This window comes from Orcinus orca, chromosome 8, assembly GCF_937001465.1.
Source record: "Orcinus orca chromosome 8, mOrcOrc1.1, whole genome shotgun sequence".
NCBI lineage: Eukaryota > Metazoa > Chordata > Mammalia > Artiodactyla > Delphinidae > Orcinus > Orcinus orca.
The window spans coordinates 23,521,103-23,546,724 of NC_064566.1; the positions used below are offsets into that span (position 1 = coordinate 23,521,103).

The 25,622-nt window shown below is 44.3% G+C and overlaps 1 long non-coding RNA gene across 2 annotated transcripts; it reads right to left on the reverse strand.

Moving 5' to 3' along the window:
* LOC117197686 (uncharacterized) lies at positions 1–23,651 on the reverse strand. 2 transcript variants are annotated; one of them, XR_004478485.2, is made up of 4 exons: positions 23,394–23,640; positions 10,830–17,242; positions 1,599–1,687; positions 1–579 (listed from the first exon to the last, which is right to left on the reverse strand). It is a non-coding gene; the product is annotated as an uncharacterized LOC117197686 (long non-coding RNA). The 2 variants fall into 2 exon arrangements; XR_007478608.1 differs by lacking the exons at positions 1–579; positions 1,599–1,687 and having other exon boundaries at positions 8,110–17,242; positions 23,394–23,651.
* Between the last annotated feature and the right edge of the window lie 1,971 nt (positions 23,652–25,622).

A 25,622-nucleotide genomic window follows, 5' to 3' on the forward strand; every position in this document is an offset into this window, starting at 1 on the left:
TATAATGAATTCCCATGTACACATCACCCAGCGTCAACAATTATCAAGTCATGGTCTATTTTATCTGTCTGCACCTCCTACTTCCTTCCTCACCACTGGATTATCTTGAAGCAAATCCCAGACATCATGGCTTTTTATCTGTAAATATTTCAGAATGTGTCTCTAAAAGATAAAAGCTCTTTAAAATAACATAACCACAATATTATTATTACATTATGGGTGATTTAAAATTGTCTCGACTAGATGTTTGTATGCGCATTATAAATATATATATATATAACTTTTGAATCATAAAACGATCATATTTTAAAAACATATTAATATGCAGTAAGCATAACTGGTCTCTTCAGGTGTGTGCACAAAAGATGCACACACACATGCTGAGTGGCTTCCCCTCATCTCTAGGGAAATGCCCTGGTCCCGAGGGCAGTCTCTTCCACACGCTGGTTGGAGCTGTTCTGCCTGCAGTAGAACTGGAAGGGAAATCCTGCCCATCTTCACCCCAGTCTGTGAGAAATGGGGCTGAGGGTGATCTGGTCCGATCTTACAAGTGCTGTAAGTGGTCCGGACAGGCAGCCTCTGGAAAGGGATGCGCAGGAGGCTGTCAAACCTGAGAAGCAGGAGGCAGGACCACCAGGTGACATCCTGAGAGAAGGTCCAGTCAGCCTCTCTTCTGCCAGCCAGCTGATGCCCCAGCATCTGTCATCTAAACTCGTAAAGCCTTATCAGTCACTCTTGTTGCTGGGTCAATGAATTGAGAAGATCATTCTTCCCCAGCAAGTTTGGCTCAGGTGGATGTGGACGAGGAAAATTCTCAGGAAAAACCAGAGGGAAAACCCAGAAAGAGGCTGTACCTAAGACCTCGTTGGCTTCTGTTCCAATTGTACCAAATCTGGCTTCTCAGTAGCAACCACTGCCCCTTTCCCAGGCCAGATGGGGCCATGCCAGTGATAGTTGGCACTGGCAAGACATGGCTTGCTCTTATTCAAGACTGGAAAACTTTCTTTATTCCGGCCTAGTCTTGTGGAGGAGGGGAACCCCCAGAACAGGGGGTCATGTATCTCCACCGACAAATCAACCAACAGTGGCATATGCATTGCCTCATCTCATGGAGAAGTTGCCCCATGTCCCATGACCGGAGCTTGCTCCCCTCTACGTTGTATTCATGGTGCCCCTGTGCTAGGCAGAGGTGGGTGACGTCTGTGGGATGCACGGGAATGATGGGCATTCTATCGATTTCTCAGATACGTCTCATCTTTCTCACTCCCCCCTCTTTCTATCTTCTTTTAACTTCTGTTTTCCCCCTGACTTGTCTCCCTTTCACTTTCCCCCTTTCCTCCTCACATCCTCATTGTTCATCATCTCCCCAGTTTCCCTTCATTCCTACCTCTTGGCTGGCTTCCCCTCCCACCAACCACATTTATGCCTTTTCTTGAAACTTCAGTCTCGCTCCCACCACCTTGGTCTGCCCATCTGCCACCTTGTCAGCCGGGTTTTGTCCCTTTCTCTTTCCCCACCCACAGAGTGTTGGCCCCTGGCGGCCTGGTTTAGGTCTTTCATGTGTTTCCGTTCTCATCACACGCAATCTGGAAACTAACCTTCAGAGCAGAGGATGGCTCTAGGGCACAGCCTGTTTTACGCTTCTCTCTTCCCTCGGGAAGCCAGGACAGGCTTCTCTGGTCCTTTGCTGGGGAGAAAGACAGAATGACCGGAAGTTAGCTCATGGGATAAACACGGAGGGCACAGAATATACTATACAGTCCCCATCTCCACGTGGAGAGAGATGGAAGACAAAGTCCCAGTTTTGTATAGAGCAGTCACTGGGAGAAGGGTGATTTCAGGATGTCTCAGTGACTTCCGTGCTGTAGGAATGGCTATTGCCACTTAGTGATAGAGAACCTGAGGATCAGGGAGGTTAAGTGTGGCCTGCCCATAGTCACACAGCAGTGGAGCCACTGACGGAACCTTGTCTGATGCCAAAGCCCTTGTTCTTTCTACTGCAATGAGGGCCTCTGTGGACTGAGGAAACTGGGTTACTGGCCTGCCTTTTCCTGTCTTAACCATTTGAGAAAGTCACTTACCACCCAACACCTCAGCATTTGTTTCTCTCTTTCCTGCCCTTTACTCATTTGCGTCTCATTTCCTCTAGAAAAGTTTATGGTCTTCACCTTCTCTCCCATGCCTTTCTCCACCCACGACTCAGTGATGTCACCAGTACTTTGGGCAGTCTGCAAAACCTCCCTGCTACATGGAGTTTCAGAATTCTAGCTGATTGGAGTCAGAATCAAAGTTTCCCTTCCCTGTGGGATGCTTATAGAAACCTGTGCTCAGGATTTCAGCGTCTGCCTCAAGTTAAAAGGACACCTAGGATCAGGCTAATACATGCAAGTCGGATGGAGCTCAGAAGTATCAAGCTCTCCCCAACATTCCCAGGGACGCTTCCCCCGCCAACAAACTAGCTGATGGCACAAGCATGTAGTTCTGCCTACAGCGCTCCATTCAGATCTGTTCTGCTTTTATTGACAAGGTAGTGCCTCTGCAACCCTGAAAATAATTTTGGTAAAAAGAAAAAAAGATTCTAAATCCCAATCTTTTTGTTATTAAAAGTTATTTTTGATATTTCTTTTTAGTTTTTGTTTGTTTGTTTTTGCAGTACGCGGGCCTCTCACTGTTGTGGCCTCTCCTGTTGCAGAGCACAGACTCCGGATGCGCAGGCTCAGCGGCCATGGCTCACGGGCCCAGCCGCTCCGCGGCATGTGGGATCTTCCCAGACCGGGGCACGAACCCGTGTCCCCTGCATCAGCAGGCGGACTCCCAAACACTGCGCCACCAGGGAAGCCTCCTTTTAGTTTTTGATCACACGTGCTCAGACTTTCTTTTTCCTACACTGTTTGCCATCACGGTGTACACACCATTTTCTCTTCTTCTTTGTTCCTTTAGCACTGAATTCTCTAGTGCTCATTTTTCAATGAGAGTTCCAGAATTACTCTTTTAAAATTATATCTAGCATTCCATTGATTGGATGTAGCATAATTTATTAAACTATTTCCTTGCTGATGTCCATGTAAGTTGCTTTGTCTGGTCACAATTATATCAAACATTCTAATGGAAATTCTTATACATGCTGTTTTTTGCTTCCATCAAATTTTTCCTCAGAAAATTTATCAGGAATGGGAATTGGTACTTGCTAGCTGTGTGATCTTGGACAAACTACTTCATCTCTCTAAGCCCCAATTTCCTCAAATGTAAAACAAAGCTAATATAATGCTTAATCCATAGGGCTGTGGTGAGGACTGAATAAAATAATGGAATAAAATAAAATAACATACATTCCATATATCTTAGCTGGTACTAGCACTACTGCTGCTGTAACTGCTGCTACTACTAACACTATTTTTTCTGTACCTTTAGACTCAGCTGACTCAACATCATGTGGTTGAAACCCAGAGTATTTTCTTAGAGGAAAACACAGCCTGGTTTGCAATCATCCAACAGGTCAAATTATTTTAGAACTTCTTATTTCATACACACCTCTCAGCACTGCCACCTGTTCCTTACACACATCTCCTGTCTGTCCTGAGTCTGAGACTTTAGTCAAATCTCTGTCCTTACTTGATTTTTTTCTTAACATCTTTATTGGAGTATAATTGCTTTACAATGGTGTGTTAGTTTCTGCTGTATAACAAAGTGAATCAGCTATACATATACATATATCCCCATATCTCCTCCCTCTTGCGTCTCCCTCCCACCCTCCCTATCCCACCCCTCTAGGTGGTCACAAAGCACCAAGCTGATCTCCCTGTGCTATGCGGCTGCTTCCCACTAGCTGTCTATTTTACATTTGGTAGTGTATATATGTCCATGTCACTCTCTCACTTCGTCCCAGCTTACCCTTCCCCCTCCCTGTGTCCTCAAGTCCATTCTCTATGTCTGTGTCTTTATTCCTGTCCTGCCCCTAGGTTCTTCATAACCATTTTTTTTGTTAGATTCCATATATATGTGTTAGCATATGGTATTTGTTTTTCTCTTTCTGACTTACTTCACTCTGTATGGCAGTCTCTAGGTCCATCCACCTCACTACAAATAACTCAGTTTCGTTTATTTTTAGGGCCAAGTAATATCACATAGTATATATGTGCCACATCTTCTTTAACCATTCATCTGTCGATGGACACTTAGGTTGCTTCCATATCTTGGCTATTGTAAATAGTGCTGCATTGAACATTGTGGTACATGACTCTTTTTGAATTACGGTCTTCTCAGGGTATATGCCCAGTAGTGGGATTGCTGGGTCGTATGATAGTTCTATTTTTAGTCTTTTAAGGAACCTCCATACTGTTCTCCACAGTGGCTGTATCAATTTACATTCCCACCAAAGTGCAACAGGTTTCCCTTTTCTCCACACCCTCGCCATCCTTTATTGTTTGTAGGCTCTTTAAAGACCTTTGTGAGACCTTGGCCCTCTTAACTTTGGAAAACATACTCCAGATCACAACAGGCATATTAAAACATTCCTGTCCCTCCATATCCTGCAGGAAATATAACATAGGAGCAGTAGACTAGTAGATGTAATGTGAGGTTTTGTATTAAATGAAATACTTAACAATTTTGATTTTGTGGTTTGGGTTAAGATTTAGGGGTCTAATGAATAATGTCTTTCATATTCCTTCCTGAGTTCAGAACTAAAGAAGAAATATATTCAGGAGACAGATAGATGGAGATCAAGATAGCAGCTTTATTACTAGGAAAAGCTGAAGAAAAGAATCTGTTTTAAATATGTGGTCAGAGAGAGCTTTCTAACACTGCCCTCTGAAGCGAACTTGCAGCATACCCTCCAAAAACCTTCAGGCTTCCTCCACTTGCCACAGAGTGGATGGAAGCCCAGAATGGTCCCTCGCTGCAGGGTCTGAAAGAGGGGAAGAGGGAGGGGCTGAGTGGAGAATGTTTGGTTTTTCTCCAAACTCACTGGCCAGAAAAGACGGGGTAAAGGATGATCAGAGAGGCCAGGAGTATTTTTAGCTGAAATTCCTCCACATGAAAATATTGAGCCATTTGCAGCAACATGGATGGACCTAGAGATTATCACAGTAAGTGAAGTAAGTCCGACAGAGAAAGACAAGTATCATATGATATCACTTATATGTAGAATCTACAAAAAAGCGATACAAAGGAACTTATTTACAAAACAGAAATAGACTCACAGACATAGAAAACAAACTTATGGTTACCAAAGGGGAAGCAGGGGGAGGGATAAGTTAGGAATTTGGGATTAACAGATACAAACTATGACACATAAAACAGATAAACAACAAGGACCTACTGTATAACACACGGAACTATTTTCAATATTTTGTAATAGCTTATAATGGAAAAGAATGTGAAAAAGGACATATATGTGTATATATATATATATATATGAATCACTTTGTTGTACACCTGAAACATTGTAAATCAACTACACTTCAATTAAAAAAAAAAAAGAAAGAAACTATTGGGCCAGGGAATGACAGGTTTCTTTCTGGACCCAATATTTGTGTCTCATTATGTCCAGCTGACCTGCTGGACATAATGAGAACAGGTTCCATCTCACCATTTGCACCTTGTGCTGTATGTCTCACAAACAACCTGCGGTTATGACCACATGGTTAGACCCACTCTCTCCTGCCTTCTCCCCTGACCTTCCCCTTAGCCCCTGGCCTAGTGTGGGCGCCCTGACATGGGGATGCAGCTCTGACATTCATGGCTCTTGATTCATGTTTCACTTTGCTTTCCTGTCGATGTGTAATTCTGTCCACCATAGAATAAGATTAGGTCAGAAGCAAAAACAACAAACAAACAAAAACAAAAAACAGAAAACCAAAAAGAAACAAATAAGCAAAACAAAACAATCCCAGTTCAAACTGGCCCAATTTACATTTGGGAAGCTTATTATTTCGCATTACAACAAGGGAAAATGCTAATGTGGTATTAACAATGACTCGGTGATATTGAAACAAGTTTCCTTCTGCTCTGTCATCCCAGAATTTAGGCTTCATCCTAAAATTGGTCCCACCTGTGTTCCTAAGATCGATGCTGAAATTCCAGGCATCCCGTCCAGGAATCACTGCATCGAGCAAAAGAGAAGAGACCAAGCTGTCCCTGCTTTACTATTTTAGATGAGAAATCTTTCCTAAAATCCCCCTCACACTGTATTGGCCACTGTGAAACCAATCTCTAAGCAAGAGGCTAGAACCACCATTACTGTTTTAGACCTACTCATGGAGTTATGACCAGATAAGGTGGATACCCCAACAAAATCGGGCTCTGACAAAAGGAAAAGGAGAGAACGGATGTTGGGTAGGCGGCCAGACATGTGTGTTGTGCATCACTAGACATTTGTTTCAGTGGTTATGATTTTAAAGAGCTAGTTTCCTTCTATTTCTCTGTTCTCATCTCTGAACCTCAATTTCCTCATCTGTCCTCTGCACCTTGCAAGGCTGCTGTGATGATCAAGTGAGATATCGTGTAAACTACAAAGTGCTGTGTAAACCTTGCTTCTGGTGAGCGTGGTGATCATGAATGTGAGCTTTACCACCACCACTGAGATGCAACTCATCGCAGACTTGAGCAGTTGTTTGCCAAGTTGGGGTAGTCCTTATAAGACTGAGAAGTGGAGACATCTCACCATTGGGAAGAAAGTTCCTCTTTGATCTCCAAATAGAATGAAAAAATGGAAATAAAAAGCTAAAGCAGATTAAACAGAAAACACATGAAAAGATGCTCCATGTCTCTAACCACTAGGGAAATGCAAATCAAAATCACAGTGAGACGTCACCTTAAACCCACTAGGATGGCTACTACAACAAGTGCTGGCAAGGGTGTGGGGACTTTGCAACCCTCACACACTGTTGGCGGCAAGGTAAAATGATGCAGCCACGATGGAAAACGGTATGGTGATTCCTCAAAAAACTCAAAATAGAATTACCATATGACCTAGCCATTCCACTCCTGGTTGTATAAGTAAAAGACTTGAAAGCAAGATCTTGAAGAAATATTTGCATACCCATGTTCATAGCAGCGCCATTCACAATAGCTAAAAGGTGGAAGCAACGCAAGTGTCCAATGGATGAATGGATAAGCAAAATGTGGTAGATGCATACAATGAAACATTTTTCCACCTTAAAAAGAAGGGAAGCTGTCACGTGCTGTGACATGAATGAACTCTGAAACCATTAAGCTGAGTGAAATAAGCCAATCATGGAAAGACAAATACTGTATGCTTCCACTTACGTGAGGCACCTAGAGTCGTCAAACTCATAGAGGTAGAAAGTAGAATGGCAGTTGCCGGGGCGAGGGGGAGAGGGGAGGGGGGAATGGGCACTTGTTGTTTAGTGGGTAAAGAGTTTAAGTTTGGCAAGATGGAAAAGTCCTGGAGATTGGCTATATAACAATGCAAAGACACTTAATGCCATTGAGCTGTCCATTTATAAAGGGTTAAGATGATAAAATTCATGTTATGCGTTTTTTACCACAGTAAAAGTTTTTCAAAATTAAAGTTTCAGAATATGCAGTGCTGGATAGTACAGAATGAAATAGGCACTCACCCCCAACCCATAAAGAGTTGATGGGACTTCAAATGGGCTTAGTTTTTGTGGATGATGGTTTGGTAACATCTGTCAAAATGAAAGGCAGAAGAGGGAGGAGGTCTATGGGACCTAAAAGAAGGGCCATTATATAATAGGCCCAAGTGGGACCCCAAGAACAGGAGTAGAGTCAGTGTCCAGAGACCGCCCAGCCTCTGCCCAGCACATGCCGTTCGCAGCCAACATTAGGAAACTGAGCTAACCATCCCTTCTCAGTTGGGTGACCCATTCCACTGCAAAGGCCTCTACTTGCTATCCTTCTCCTGGTCATCAGGTAAAGGTTTTTTTAACCTGTCCTTTGCTGATCATCTGGATAGAACTGTCAGCTACCTATGCCCCAAGATTTTGCTAAACCCTGTCTTTATAACCCGTATCAGGCAGGGTTCACTAACCAACAAACAATCCCAACACTTTAGTGGCTTCACACAATAGGACTTTACTTTGTTCTTATACGAGGTTCAATGCAGATGTTCTTGGTGGGGCAGCATTCCCGGGCAGTTCTCCTTCAAACAGTGACTCAGATATCCAGGTTTCTTGCCTCTGGTGGCTTGGCCATGCCTTAAAGCCCTCACAGAGTCTTCCACTTGGGCCTCTGCATTCAGCCAGACAGCAGAAGCTGCAGGGGTCATTTTAGGGGCCAGGCTTGAAAGTGGCAAACATCATTGCCGCCCATATTCTCTTGCCAAGAGGCAGGCGGTCCGGAGCCAGGGGAACTCCAGAAGCAGTTTGACCAGGGCTCCATGCTGTTTCTCTGTTCTTCTCTTGGTTCTCCTCTGCTCTGTGTTGACACTGCCCTCTTCATGGCTGTTCTCATGGCTACAAGATGGCTGCCAGCTGCATCCAGGGAACAGGTTGTTCACATTGAAAGGGAGAGAGGAAAAAGAAGTTTCTCTCTCCCAGAAGCCCTGAGCAAATCTCTCATCACATCTCACTGATGTGAAGTGGCTTAGGGCCGCCCAATCCTGAACCAATCAATGACAGGTGAACTACTATGAAGGGTATAAAGTAATTGCATAATCTACATGCCAGGTAGAGAGTCAACAATAGTGACTCCTGGCAGGTTTGGGCCAGCCTGTGGAAAATATTGAATCTCAACCTCAGGAATCTGTATATAAAGTAAAAGACATGGGAAACCATTGATTGTTCTTCCAGCAGGGGAGCAGATAGAACTAAGTTCAGGGCATAATTATTTGCATGTGTAGATCGGAAATAATCAAGCAGAGGGGAGTGGATGTGGAAGGGCCACGTGCCCGCTGCCACCATGTCTTCTTCTCCCCGCATCAATAATGGCTCCCAGAAGAAAAGCTGCATTCACATCAGGTAGACATGACTGACGAGGTATGAAGCCAGTGGGAATGGAAAGGAGATCTTTGATGGAAGAAACAATCCAGAAAGAATTGACAAGATGACAGCAGACGGGGAAAGAAAACTTTTCAGTGATTCTGAAGTTGTCAATTTGGACGATCTTAATGTGTCGTGCCATGGATAGAAATACGGTCATCTAGGAGAATCAGTGAGGGGATTTTAAATCTGTAAATCAGATGGATGACTAATAATAATGCTAAAAATAAAATGATGCTAGTAATAAAGTAAAAATAATTAATAATAAAAATCAGCATATATTGAGCAATTAATATGTGTCAGTATTTCCTAAGGTACTTACTTAATATTTGCTAAGATGCCTCCTGTTGCTCTGATACATACGTACGCTTTCATTTACTCCTTACAACAATCCTATTATCACCCCCATTTCGTAGAGGAAGAAACTGAGGAATATAGTGGCAAAAGTACACAATTCAAGGTCATATAACTGGTACGTGGAGAAGGTAGGATCAAGCCCAGGCTATCTGACTCAAGACCCTATTCTTTCAGTCATTATAACAATAGCTAATATTTATTAAGCACATACTATATGATAGTACTCTACATATAGTCTCTTTAATGCTTACGAGTCAACCTATAAAATCGGTTTCATAGATGAGGAAGCTGAGGTACAGAAAGGGTAAAAGACTTGCCCAGAGCAACCCAGCTAGTAAGTGGCAGAGGTGGGATTCAAACTGCAGTAGGCACAGCCCTAAAACACATGTTCTTTCCACGATGCGATGAAAAAGACAAATGCATCCTAGGACTGCAGGATCTATACCCTTTGTCTCATCAATGATGATTTAAACTTCTAGGTTGGGGACCAAGCCTCACATATCTGGGGTACACCCTTGGTGAGTACAGGACCTGGCACATAGATGTCCAGAACTAATAGAATTGTGAAGTCTCTGGAAATCGCTGCCTACAAAGAAAAAGCTGAAACTATGGTGGAAGGATTCTGACCAATGGAGGCATGAAATTCAAGGAGGCAGAAGAGCAGGGTCAGACAGTCCTGAGTCCAGCTGCATTTGCTGGAGAGGCTTGGGCAAATTGCTTAACCTCTGAGCTTCCATGTCATCACCTGTAAAATGGGGATAATAATAGCGGCACCTCACTCTGGGGAGCAATCTAACGACGACTACCCATTATAAGAGGAAGCAAGTGAACATTTGGCTCCTAGCCCTAGCAAACGCTCATTACATGGTAGCAACGTTGCTATGATTGTTGTCATTGTTATTATTTCTGCAAGGGAATGTGCCAGGGAAACGGTCCATGCCTCCGGGAGAAGGATTCTGCAGCTTATATTTTATAATGTTCCTGCCCCTTTGAAGCCTCCACACAGCAGTTGCCTTGGCCTCCAAAGTTTCGCGGCAGGATCTCTTCAAATCCAAATGACAAAAGCCAGCTGCTGCTCCAGGAGCAAAGGAGGGAGGGAAGGGGGGAGGGCAGTGGTAGGAAAAGGGAGGTGGAGAAGGCCTGCCCACCCAAGGTGTCTTCCCTAGGTCCTTCCTGGATCCCACTAGCTCTGCAGTGTGGCCCCAGCACTGGCTGGCACTGGCTTCCTGCCGGGTCACGTGGCTTGTATTTCAAGATGTAACTAGCAGCTGCTGGCCGCTGGTTCTGGCTACTAATACCATGACCAAGAAGTGGTGGAGCTGTGAGGTCAGCGCTGGCACCGGAGCAGCTGCCGTCTCCCTGTCCACATGGGTGGGGAGTGAGCCAATGGGGAGGACCCAGCCCTGGGAACTATAGCACAGGGCACTGACTACCCCAGAGGGGCTTTCAGATCTTCCAGACGGAGACCCCCAGCTCGGCTCGCCTAGACCCAGACTCTGGCTTACTCACCAGGAAGAAGCAACTCCCCCTCAGCAGCATCGCTCCCAGAGTCTTCTGGAATCCTGTGAGTCTCCAGCTGCTTAGTCATAGCACTTCAGAGCTGGCAGAGCCCTTAAACCAGCCATCCCGTTTCATAGGCAAAGAAACTGAGACCCAGAGGGGTGAAGTGACTCGTCTAAGATGGCCCATGAGTCAGGGCAGGGCTGGGCACGAACACTTGCTGCAAACAGCCAGCCTGGGGCTTTTCCATTACTCAAAACTACAGGGCCTGCCCTGGCACACTTAGCTCAAAAGGGCCGGATCCTGGGATCCAGTTGGGACCTGTGACCCAAACCAAGTGCTGAACACCTTTGAAAGAGGGCTTAGGGAAAACAAATAGTGAGGAAACATGTTGGCAAAGAAAAATGTGTTCGGACAGAGATACGTGCTCACCCCTACTGTGTGAAATGAAGAAGAATCGGATTCCCCAGGCACAGTTCATCCTATGTTCTCATTTGAATAAGGAGCACGTCGTGCACACGCATGTGGACACAGAAAAAAGACTGGAAGGAAAAGTAAACCAGACTTACTTCCGGAAGGCAGCGTTATGGATGGTTTTCATGCCTCTTGTCATCCATATTTTCTAACTTTTCTACTTTGGGGGTGTTTACTTCTGTAACAACAATATTAAAAGGATACAAAATGAATAGACAAGTGCCCGGGTCCCCGGTCACCCACACTCAGTCAGGCTTGGCTTGTGGAAGATTCCAGAAGAGGCTGCACCCATTGCACAAGGAGGGGGCGTTTTCCTTTCTGGTGAAGCCTAAGCCAGCTCGGGCCTGAGGGCAGTAGTCACGGCGCGGCTTTGCTGCAGTCTGGGGCAGCAGCTCCGGCTTAGGGCCCCCCCGGGTCCCCCGTACGCACAAGGGAGGGAGGACCAGACAGCAGACCCCAGCCTCACAGCTGGCCCTGCAGAGCACGTGCCCACGGCCCGACGTGTGGAGAATGGGCAAGAGCCAGAAAAAGGCCAGGTGGCCCTCTGGGAGCTCTCCAGTCTCAGCCACGCCGTCCGGGAAAGCTCACGGCCTAGTGCTGTCTTTCAAACACGTATATCTCACTGACATTTTTTTGCCACTTGCCTGCTACGGTGCCAATGTCCTCGAGACCAAGCCACCTTTCTGGGTTAGCCCGTGAGAGCTGCCTGCCAGCTAGACCTCCCAACCTCCTTCTCGAGGAGTACAGCCCAGGGAATGGTGGGTCTTGTCCCCAGGGCCACGGAGCTCAGGGACAATTTTGTTTAGACAGAACACTGCCCCTATGCCACATACCGTCAGGACTACAGTGCCTGCCCAGTGCCCTGGCTGGGGCCCCCTGCTTCTTAGACATTAGCTAATTTATGCTTCCCCAAAGGGCCCAAATACCACAGGAAATGCCATCATACATCGAAGGGGCACCTCCATGAGGACAGCTTCTCTTGTCCCATAAAGGGTGGGTCTTACCACATCTTCACATGGTAGTGACAAATGCAGAGGAAGCCCAAACAATCAAGTCTGAGAGCACCATGGCTCTGCTCTCCTCTAGCCCATCTCCTGGGCCGGTTACCAAACATCCCAGGAGAAGTTGGAAGATCAAGTTACAGAGGTTGGATCTTCATTCTGCCACCAACTGGCTGTGTGACCTGGGGAAAGTCACTTCACCTCTCTGAGCCTCACTTTTCCTCACCTATAAAACAGAATAATGATAACAGCTGATGCTTACATTACCCCTTGCCACGTGCCAGATGATGCTGCATGATGCCACATGTCACATCGGTCACTTATTTAGTCCTGACAGTTCTATGAGTAGGTACTATCATCACCCCATTTATGGGCAAAGAGAGCTGAGGCAGTGGGAGGGCAGGTGAGCTGCCCAGGTTCTGTAGCCGGTCAGAAGTGGGATTCAGGCAGTCTGTGTACGAGTCAAACAGGCGCATCACTTGAGTGCCTCAATAGCTACTGCGAGCCCTCGGGCTTTATAGCCAACCTGGGAGATTCAACTGAGATAGGGAATCTGAAAGCTTTTCATGACAAGTTCTAAAATGACATGAACTCTTTTTATCTTGCAAGAACAGAAAGGGATAAGGTTTCCAAATCTCTCGCCAGTGGTGGCATTTCAGAGACTGTGGCAACACCTGAACGGAAGGAGACATTCGTGGGTAACAGCGAGCCCTGCCTGGGTGGTTCTATTTCCTAGCTCTGCCAGGAGAAAGCAACCAGCTCTGCTCCCAAAGCCAGAGTGCTGTGTTATTGAGAGCTGTTCCCAGCTCACCCTTGACTGATAAACAGGAGTCACCTTTCTCCTCGGGTGATGGGGACACCCTGGCACCTTTCCCGCCTTGATGTGGGTCTCCACGCAGCCACTTCTCCCTGCCCCATCTTGTGGAGGAAGGGCCCCAGCTCCTCCGCCATGAGTGCTGTGTCCCAGGCTGCCGAGGACGCACCTGTTCTGCAGAGGTCTCCCCAGCTTCCCCCGCAGCTGGCCCTCAGCCCTCCCTTCTGCCTCTCACTCTCACATTGGCACAGGGATGAGTGGCAAGGGCTGGGAAGGCTGTGTCTTGTCGTTTAGTCTAATTAATACACATGAGGGCTCTTGCTTGGCTGGGAGGGTGGGGAGCTGGCACTAAAGATGCAGCACATGTGGTAAAGGGTTAACAGCCTGAGCTCCACTGTTGAAATTCCTCCACCACTTCCTGGCTGTGGGACCTTGAGTAAGTTACTTAACGTCTCTGTGCCTGTTTTCTAATGAGCAAAATGGAGGTTGTTGTAAAGATTCAGGGACCTGCAAAGAGCCTGTGATCATGCCTGGCATATACTAAGTGCTCAACAAACACACACTATGATTATTTCTTTCCCTCTCTGCAACTGCTTCAGCTTAAGGTACCTCAAGAAGGTGACAGAAGCTTTTCCCACATGCTTTCATAATATCCTGCACCATAATGCATCCTTGATTGATCCGGTATGCGTTGAGGGCCTACTAAGTGCCAGGCACTGTTTAGATCTAGAGAATGCAAGGATCTAACACTCAGAGGGAGGGAGGAAGAAGACATATACACAGATAGTACACTGCAGCGGGGGTCAATGCTTTGAGACCCGTGGGCCCTGGGGAGGGAATCCTCCAACACTGGTGAGCCTGTGACGGTGGAGGGGGCAGGGGGCAGGGAAGACCTGCCAAAGGAGATAAACTTGAACTGAATCCTGAGTCATGCATAGGCCTCGCAGGAGCTGGGAGAGCATTGCAGACTGTGGGAAGGTGATGAGAGGGACAGCTCCGCGCATCCCGTCCACACAGCTGTCTTCGTGAGACTCCGTGGAGACCCAGCTTGGTCCTGAGCTTAGGGCCCAGGCATGGTCCATGGGGAAAGTGTGAAAGTTCCTCTTAGCAACTAACATCGAGATCGTGGCTGCCAGGACTGGACAGGGTTGGGGAGACAGCCAGAGCCACGGCTGGGAGGGAAGGGAGAGAAAGTGAGAGTGCTGGGAGAAGGCCAGGGCCGTTCCATCCCAAGGCTGGCTCAGAGCGGCTCAGCCCTGAAGCCTGCTTACAGCCAAGGAGACTCCACAGGAACTGAGAGCAAGAAGGGACTGAAGAGAATAAGACCAACTTTCCCAGGTCTTCTGCGAAGGGAAAAGAACCAGCGGCGTTTGACTGGGAAAAGAGGGGGAACTTGTCCAGGGAGGCGCCATCCTAGAAGGCCAAGGATGGGAGCACCTTCCCGAAGCTTATGACCACAAGGAAAGCCGCCACCGTCTCCCCTGCAGGAACTGGAGGGGACCAGCGCAGTGGGGACCGATCAGCAAAGCTGGCAGATACCATGGCTGACGGCTCTGATGCCTGCGGCCCCCAGCTCGTCCGTCCTCCTTCTCCAATCCTCCTGCTTACCTGAGCCAGGCTTTCAGCTCAACCCTGCTGAATGTGGGCAGCTCATAGGCATCCACACCAGGGCGGGAGCTGGCTCTGGACAGGAGAGAAGCGCAAGCCCAGCATCTTGGTCCAGTGTTTGCCCCTAACCTGCAGTGTGGCCCTGGGCAAGTCTCCACCCTCTCTGGCCTTCTGTTTCCTTATCCTTATAATGAGACCACATACTTGCTTTCCCTTCAAGTTTGCTGGGAGGAATTAATATAATGTGTAAAAACAGTGAAATGCTTAAAATGGGAATGGTTGTGTTTTTGACGTCTTCACTGAATGCGGAGCCTCGGGGAAGGGGAATCTGTCTGGTTCCCTGTTGCAACCAACATGGAGCACACCCAGCCTGCTTGCAGGTGGGTCTGCCCGAAATGGGGGGAATCGGAGGAAACGATTTCAGGCTTCAGCAGGTCCCCGTACCTGCTCCTGCCTTGTGATCACCTGCAACTGCTAGAGCAGTGAGAGCTGCAAAAACAAAAGCAAAACCCATGGAGGCTACAACACAGTGGCCAGGAATACAGCGCCTGCTTCCTCTACGTAACCTGGCCCCTGGGACAAGTGGTTGGAATCGCCTTCCCTGTAGCCACTTTGCCTTCTTCCTGATGAACGCAAGTCCACTTCAGCCTGACTTGGCGAAGTTTTGAGGCAAAAGCTACATTTCTCACCACCCTTGCATCTAGCGTAGCCATGGGACACAGCTGTGGCCAAAAAGATAAGAAGGTGCTGGATTGAGACTCTGGAAAACCTCCAACAGATTCATCTGGCATTTTGCCATCTGATCTTCCTCTTCTTACTACCTGGAATGCAGAATTGCGCCTAGAACTCTAAAAGCCATTTTGCAGCCATGAGGACACAATCCATACGCCAAGAATGACTGAGCAAAGGCTCTGATGGCATCTTTGAGCTGCCATATAAACCTGGACTGCCTGCTTCTGGAAATATAAACTTCTTAGTTGTTAAAGCCACTGTTCTTTCCCCCTCCCTGGGGAGAGGTCAAGGTGAGGGGATGGAGTCTGCTATTTGCAGACCAATACACCCTTTCCTCCAAAGACTAGGTCAGTGCCACCTTGGACATCCTCTAAGACTCCACAAAGGTCTTATCATACTGCACTATAAGAGCCAGTTGCTCATATACCATCCCTACCAGACGCAAGCTCAGGGAAAGCAGGGTGCACATTCTGTGTTGATCACTGGAGCATCCCCAGGGCATGACAGTTTCTGGCAAACATTAGCTTCTCTCTATACTTTTCTTGAATCAATGAATGAAGGAACACTTTAGATTGTAATTCCAGGAGATGTAGCTAACTTGCATTAGAGCCAGGAACCATCATTTCTGGCCAGTTTTGAAACCTCTGTTGACGCATCTTTGAAAAAGTCAGTTTTAGAATGGTTTGCCTAAAATACCTAAAGCTTTGTAAATAACTCTACCAGCCTCCCATAGAACCACTGCCTTTTCCTAACCACCCACAGCCCATCATGGCTGCCCTCAACTTGCCACTACATGACCCAGAAGGCAACTCACGCAAACCCTCCGGCAGATTCTGATGCCAAGTGATTATCATAGCTGAGAAACGGCACATCCCACGATACATGGAGAGCTTGACTGAATAAACATAAATGTGTATAGGGAAACATTCACAGACATAGTTGTCAGATTGTCGTCCTATCCAAATATCTCAGTTATTTTTAGACTTGTAAAACTACTTTCTTCAAGACATCTGGAAGGTTCTAACAGTCTCCTCCTCCTCTTTCCTTTATTGTGACTTTATCCTCAAAATCTGCTGTTTTCACTGTGTCCTCAAAATATTCACACTTTTTCCGGAGTCAAGTTATCCAACTTGGAGATCCAACTATATAACTTCTTCTTTTTTTGTTTTTTAATATTTATTTATTTATTTGGTTGCACCAGGTCTTAGTTGCAGCAGGTGGGCTCCTTAGTTGCGGCTCCAGGGCTCCTTAGTTGTGGCTCGTCAGCTCCTTACTTTCAGGCTCCTTAGTTGTGGCATGAAAACTCTTAGTTGCGGTATGCATGTGGGATCTAGTTCTGTGACCAGGGATCAAACCCTGGCCCCTTGCATTGGGAGCGTAGAGTCTTAATCACTGTGCCACCAGGGAAGTCCCTATATAACTTCTTTATTTGCCTTCTTTTGGAAAAGCATGGGAAGTCCATATATAACTGATGGGAATGCAGAGTTCATGTGTTTCCTACAAACTTGCAGTTCATTTGTTCAAGATGTTTGATGACAGTCCCTTGAGGAAAATCACAGATGATGCAGCAGGGCTGCCTGCTAACGCTCTCTCAGGTTCTTCTTTCTGGGTTCACACCCTCCCATGAAGTTTGGTGAGGGCCATACATCCTGAGGTCCTTACTCTCCTTCCTTATCCACCTGCTGAATGGGGAAGACTCCAAGGACTTAGAGGAGGATGGAGCCACAAGATGGAAGGAGCTTGGGTCTCTGGAGCAGCTGCATGAAGCAGAGAGTTGCAGATCTCGCACTAGGCTGTTGCAGGAGTAAAAGAAATAAATGTTATGGTACCAACGCTTTGGAAGTGTATCTGTTACAGCAACTAGCATTATTTCAGATTACTCCTTACTTATCTATAGCCTGTTTTAGTATCTTTATTCTAAAATGCTGTCCCACTTTGCTTTGTATTAGAGCTCCATGACTATACTGAATGTGAGCCTTTAGATCATTGGTCCCCAACCTTGGCAGCTCAACAGAAGTAACTGAGGAGCTTCTGAAATCTCCCAGTGCTTAGGCCTTACCCCCAGAGGTTGTGATTCAATTGGTCAGTGGTGGGACCCGGCCTTTGCTATTTTGAAAGAGCATCCCAGGTGATACTAAGGGCAGACAGAATTAAGAGCCATTGTTCTAGAGCAAGTGTTCTCAAAATTGAGTGTGCACCAGAACACGTGAGAGACTTGTTCAAATACATATTTCTGGGCCCCACCCCCAGAGTTTCTGATTCAGTAGGGTCTGGGGTACAGCCTGGGAATTTTCATTTGTAATACATTTCCAAATGAAGCTGATACTGCTGGTTCAGGGACCACACTCTGAGAACCACTGGTCCAGACTTTTAAATCCCCCCTTAATAACAACAGCAATCACTGGTGTCATCCCTAGAAAACACTAGCCACTCAACAACTGAGTATATAACTGAGTTGAAATGAAGGCACATAGGCCTTTATACTTGATGACTCTTACTTTGTTTTTCAATAGATTCAGATTGAGTTTGCTTAGTTGTGCAATCCAACCAAGACACTCTGTAGGAACAGGAAGAGGGGAGAATGTTTGGGTGAGGAAGAATTTAATACTTGGGTTTGAGCTGGCATGTGGAAGCAAATATTTATTTAGTATCATGTATGGTCATGGCACTACGTTGACCTCTCCCTATTTTATCCTTTAGTGAAGGGAGATTTCCAAAAGAGAGAGGGACTTCCAGCCATCTGTGACTGAGTAGTAAAGCTCAATGAGATGGAGGCAGGAAAGTCTCCGTAGGAGGAATGACCTAAAATAATACACACACACAAACACACACACACACACATATACACACACACATTGGATTTATAGGGAAAGTGGGAGAATTGGATATGATATCTCAAAGAGGCACAAAATAAATGATGGAATGAAGTAAGGAAGTCTGAGGACCCAACCATTATCATCTTTGTGAGTCCTTTAACACTTGAAGTTCTTTATTCTCCCAAAAAGGAGGACACACTCCCAATCAGTGTGTGCTCTAAATAGTACACCGTTCATAGCCTACAGTCTTCTTTCATACAGGAGGACCTCACTAATGCATAATTTTGTACTTGTGATATATATACACACACATACATATACATGTACACATTATACATACAGACACATATGATATAAATGATCACCCGGCAGGCAGTAAAGCTGTTTAAATTTAGTGGACCAGACAACTTTGCACTTAGAATTTCTAACACTGTTTATTTTACTCATTAATTCTACTACAAATTCCAATAATTATTTTTATAAAATACTATGTATCTATAAAAGGCTATTAATGAAACCCTCCTTCATATTTGAAGATACTTATTTACAAAATACAGAAATGGATTCTGGCTATTAAAGCAAAAAAAGGGAGGGAAGAGGGAGAATTTATTAAAAGGTATTGATTAGCTCAAAAAACTGCAAGGGCCAATGAACTAGGATTAGAACCTACACATCCATGGACAACATCACAAATCGAAAAACTGCAAGGGGCAATGAACCAAGGTTAGAACCTACACATCCATGGACAACATCTGAAATCAAAAAGCTGCAAGGGACAATGAACCAGGATTAGAATCTACACAGCTTTGGACAACATCCAAAATCATGCCCAGACTGGTCACAACCAGACACCTCTACTGCCAATGCTCGGCACCACTTGTGCTGCTTCTGCCTCCAATTCTGAGCATGGAACGTTGCTGCTCTCATTGAAACACTGCTGCTTTGAGGAAACAGATGAAGCTGCTCCTGCTGCCACCATCTTTGCTACAAGGATTCCTGCCTCTTTGCCTCACTAGCTCTCTCTCTGGTGGATGCCACGTATGGGTGTGTCTGAGTGGTAGAGCCTGAGTCACATGCAAATTTCCTTGTTGCAGAGGAGTCTGGGAAGTAGTCTCTCCTTTCTACTAAGAGTCATAAGGTGGGAAATTCTCCATACATAGCAAAGAGGTTTATATCCTGGGCAGTCACACAGAATGATAGATGTCAATGTTGCTAGTTTCAGGGAATTAAACATTATATGATTTTCATTTCCTTAAAAAAAAACTTCTGTTCCTGAGATATTTCAAAGTCATACAGAAAAAAATTTTTAATAATAAATTTGCATGCTACCGCTAAAAGAAAGCATGTGTAAATACTAGCAAACAGATCCAACAACACATGAAAAGGATCATAAAACATGATCAAATGGGGTTTATCCCAGGAATGCAAGGATTCTTCAATATATGCAAATCAACCAATGTAATAAAACATATTAACAAATTGAAGGATAAAAACCATATGATCATCTCAATAGATGCAGAAAAAGCTTTTGACAAAATTCAACACCCATTTATGATAAAAACCCTCCAGAAAGTGGCAAAAAGTAAACTTTCCTCAACATAATAAAGGCCATATATGACAGACCCACAGCCAACATTGTTCCCAATGGTAAAAAACTGAAACCATTTCCTCTAAGATCAGGAACAAGACAAGGTCGTCCACTCTCACCACTATTATTCAACATAGTTTTGGAAGTTTTAGCCACAGCAATCAGAGAAGAAAAAGAAATAAGAGGAATCCAAACTGGAAAAGAAGAAATAAAGCCTGTCACTGTTTGCAGATGACATGATACTATACATAGAGAATGCTAAAGATGCTACCAGAAAACTACTAGAGCTAATCAATGAATTTGGTAAAGTAGCAGGATACAAAATTAATGCACAGAAATCTCTTGCATTCCTATACAGTAATGATGAAAAATCTGAAGAGAAATTAAGGAAAGACTCCCATTTACCATTGCAACAAAAAGAATAAAATACCTAGGAATAAACCTATCTAAGGAGACAAAAAGCCTGTATGCAGAAAACTAGAAGACAATGATGAGAGAAATTAAAGATGATACAAACATGGAGAGATATACCATGTTCTCAGATTGGAAGAATCAACATTGTGAAAATGACTATACTATCCAAAGCAATCTGCAGATTCAGTGCAATCCCTATCAAACTACCACTGGCATTTTTCACAGAACTAGAACAAAATATTTCACGATTTGTATGGAAACACAAAAGACTTCAAATAGCCAAAGCAATCTTGAGAAAGAAAAACGGAGCTGGAGGAATCAGGCTCCCTGACTTCAGACTATACTACAAAGCTATAGTAATCAAGACAGTATGGTACTGGCACAAAAACAGAAATATAGATCAATGGAACAGTATAGAAAGCCCAGAGATAAACCCACGCACATATGGTCACCTTATTTTTGATAAAGGAGGCAAGAATATACAATGGAGAAAAGAGCCTCTTCAATACATGGTGTTGGGAAAACTGGACAGCTACATGTAAAAGAATGAAATTAGAACACTCCCTAACACCATACACAAAAATAAACTCAAAATGGATTAAAGGCCTAAATATAAGGCCAGATACTATAAAACTCTTAGTGGAAAACATAGGCAGACACTCTATGACATAAATCACAGCAAGATCCTTTTTGACCCATCTCCTAGAGAAATGGAAATAAAAATAAACAAATGGGATCTAATGAAACTTAAAAGCTTTTGTACAGCAAAGGAAAACATAAACAAGACAAAAAGACAACCTTCAGAATGGGAGAAAATATTTGCAAATGAAGCAACTGACAAAGAATTAATCTCCAAAATGTACAAGCATCTCATGCAGCTCAATATCAAAAAAACAAACAAACCAATCCAAAAGTGGGCAGAAGACCTAAATAGACATTTCTCCAAAGATATACAGATTGCCAACAAACACATGGAAGGATGCTCAACATCACTAATCATTAGAGAAATGCAAATAAAAACTACAATGAGGTATCACCTCACACCAGTCAGAATGGCCATCATCAAAAAATCTACAAACGATAAATGCTGGAGAGGGTGTGGAGAAAAGGGAACCCTCTTACACTGTTGGTGGGAATGTAAACTGATACAGCCACTATGGGGAACAGTACGGAGGTTCCTTAAAAAAACTAAAAATAGAACTACCATATGACTCAGCAATCCCACTACTGGGCATATACCCTGAGAAAACCATAATTCAAAAAGAGTCATGTACCACAATGTTCATTGCAGCTTTATTTACAATAGCCAGGACATGGAAGCAACCTAAGTATCCATCCACAGATGAATAGATAAAGAAGATGTGGCACATATATCAGTGGAATATTACTCATCCATAAAAAGAAATGAAATTGAGTTATTTGTAGTGAGGTGGATGGACCTAGAGTCTGTCATACAAAGTGAAGTAAGTCAGAAAGAGAAAAACAAATACTGCATGCTAACACATGAATATGGAATCTAAAAAAAAAATTGTTTTGAAAAACCTGGGAGCAGGACAGGAATAAAGACACAGACGTAGAGAATGGACTTGAGGATATGGAGAGGGAGAAGGGTAAGATGTGATGAAGTGAGAGAGTGGCATGGACATATATACACTACCAAATGTAAAATAGATAACTAGTGGGAAGCAGCCACATAACACAGGGAGATCAGCTCGGTGCTTTGTGACCACCTAGAAAGGTGGGATAGGGAGGGTGGGAGGGAGACGCAAGAGGGAGGGGATATGGGGATATATGTATATGTATAGCTGATTCACTTTGTTATAAAGCAGAAACTAACACACCATTGTAAAGCAATTATACTCCAATAAAAATTAAAGAAAATAAAAGAAATCATGTGTTTCCTTGGCATGAAAAGTGCTTTCTCAAAGTCTCTGGATCTTGAGGAGCCAGAAAGTTGATTCTGTGGCTCTGAACATTTCAATAAGGAGCAGATATGTGCATGGTGGGTGGCTGTAGAAATACTAGGCCTTGTTTAGTCTAGCTGTCTGGATTTTAGCTCATTTTATGTTCACTTCTGGAGACTCACTCATTCTATCTGTTAGAATTTTGGCACAAAACAGATGGCCACTCCAAAGGATGATTGGAGAGGGTTCAAGGAGGGGTTATTTACCAAAGCATAGTGCTCATAAGTAGAAACAAACAAGGGATGATGAAGCACCCTAGGGTTAGTAAGGGCAGAAGCTGTTGTGATGATGGGTCTGAAGGGGCAAAGGGTCCTGTAGCCATGAGAGAGTGAGAAGACACTGTGACATACTCCATCATAGACCTTCAGTCCACCTGACTTTAGCACAACATGGTGGACAGTTCCATGCATTTTGCCCACATCAAAGTCCCACATCAAGGGCAAAGAACTGAAAATAGAGATACCATATGATACAGCAATCACACTCCTGTGTATATATCTGGAGAAAACCATAATTGGAAAAGATACATGCACCCCAAAGTTCACTGTAACACTGTTCACAATAGTCAGGACATGGAAGCACCTTAAATGTCCATCAACAGAGGAATGGATAAAGAAGATGTGGTACATATATACAAATGGACTATTAGTCATAAAAAAAAAAAGAGAGAGAGATTGGTTCAAGATGGCGGAGTAGAAGGACATGTGCTCATTCCCTCTTGTGAGAGCACCGGAATCACAACTAACTGCTGAACAATCATTGACAGGAAGACACTGGAACTCACCAAAAAAGATATCCCACATCCAAAGACAAAGGAAAAGCTGCAATGAGATGGTAGGAGAGACACAATCACAATAAAATCAAATCCCATAACCACTGGGTGGGTGACTAACAAAATGGAGAACTATTATACCACAGAAGTCCACCCACTGGAGTGAAGGTTCTGAGCCCCACATCAGGCTTCCCAACCTGGGGGTCTGGCAACGGGAGGAGGAATTTCCAGACAATCAGACTTCAAAGCCTAGCTGGATTTGATTGCAGGACTTTGACAGGACTGGGGGAAACAGAGACTCCACTCTTGGAGGTCACACACAAAGTAATGTGCACATAAGGACCCAGGGGGAAGGAGCAGTGACCCGATAGGAGACTGAACCAGACCTACCTGGTAGTGTTGGTGGGTATCTGGCAGAGGCAGGGGGTGGTTCTGTTTCACCACGGGGACAAGGATGCTGGCAGCAGAAGTTCTGGGAAGTACTCCTTGGCATGAGCCCTCCCGGAGTCTGACATTAGCCCCACCAAAGAGCCTGTAGCCTCCAGTGCTAGGTCACCTCAGGCCAAAAAACCAACAAGGAGGGAATTCAACCCCACCCATCAGCAGACAAGTGGATTAAAGTTTTACTGAGCTCTACCCACCAGAGCAACACCCAGCTTTACACACCACCAGTCCCTCCCATCAGGAAGCTTGCACAAGCCTCTGAGATACCCTCATCCACCAGAAGGCAGACAGCAGAAGTAATAAGAACTACAGTCCTGCAGCCTGTGGAGCAAAATTCACATTCACAGAAAGACAAACAAAATGAAAAGACAGAGGACTATGTACCAGATGAAGAAACAAGATAAAACCCCAGAAAAACAACTAAATGAAGTGGACAAAGGCAATCTTCCAGAAAAAGAATTCAGAATAATGATAGTAAAGATGATCCAGGACCTCAGAAAAAGAATGGAGGCAAAGATCAAGAAGATGCAAGAGGGCGCAGTGGTTGAGAGTCTGCCTGCTGATGCAGGGGACACAGGTTCATGCCCCGGTCTGGGAGGATCCCACATGCAGTGGAGTGGCTGGGCCCGTGAGCCATGACCACTGAGCCTGCGTGTCCGGAGCCTGTGCTCCGCAACAGGAGAGGCCACAACAGTGAGAGGCCTGCGTACCACAAAAAAAAAAAAAAAAAAAAAGAAGATGCAAGAAATGTTTAACAAAGACCTAGAAGAGTTAACAAAAAAACACATAGAAGAATTAAGGAACAAACAGAGATGAACAATAAAATACCTGAAATGAAAAATACACTAGAAGGAATCAATAGCAGTATAACTGTGGCAGAAGAACGGATAAGTGACCTTGAAGACAGAATGGTGGAGTTAACTGCCACGGAACAGAATAAAGAAAAAAGAATGAAAAGAATTGAAGACAGTGTGAGAGATCTCTGAGACAACATTAAATACACCAACATTTGCATTATAGGGGTCTCAGAATAAGAAGAGAGAGAGGAAGGACCCGAAAAAATATTTGAAGAGATTATTGTCGAAAAATTCCCTAACATGGGAAAGGAAATATCCATCCAGGTCCAGGAAATGCAGAGAGTCCCAGGGAGGATAAACCCAAGGAGAAACACACTGAGACACATGGTAATCAAATTGACAAAAATCAAAGACAAAGAAAAATTATTAAAAGCAACAAGGGAAAAATGACAAATAACATACAAGGGGACTCCCATAAGGTTAACAGCTGATTTCTCAGCAGAAACTCTACAAGCCAGAAGGGAGTGACACAATATAGTTAAAGTGATGAAAGGGAAGAACGTACAATGAAGATTACTTCACCCAGCAAGGATCACATTCAGATTCAATGGAGAAATCAAAAGCTTTACAGACAAACAAAAGCTAAGAGAATTCAGCACCACCAAACCAGCTCTACAACAAATGCTAAAGGAACTTCTCTAAGTGGGAAACACAACAGAAGAAAAGGACCTACAAAAACAAACCCAAAACAATTAATAAAATGGTAATAGGAACATACATATCGATAATTATCTTAAATGTGAATGGATTAAATGCTCCAACAAAAAGACACAGGCTCACTGAATGGATACAAAAACAAGACCTATATATATGCTGTCATATATATATATATATATATATATATATATATATATATATATATATATATATGTTGAGACCCACTTCAGACCTAGGGACACATACACACTGAAAGTAAGGGGATAGAAAAAGATATTCCATGCAAATGCAATGGAAAAATGCAAAAAAGATATTCTATGAAAATGTAAATCAAAGGAAAGCTGGAGTAGCAATTCTCATATCAAATAAAATAGACTTTAAAATAAAGAATGTTACAAGAGACAAGGAAGGACACTACATAATGATCAAGGGATCAATCCAAGCAGAAGATATAACAATTATAAATATATATACACCCAATACAGGAGCACCTCAATACATAAGGCAAATGCCAACAGCTATAAAAGAGGAAATTGATAGTAACACAATAATAGTGGGGGACTTTAACACCTCACTTACACTAATGGATAGATCATCCAGACAGAATATTATTAGGGAAACACAAGGTTTAAATGACACAATAGACCAGATAGATTTAATT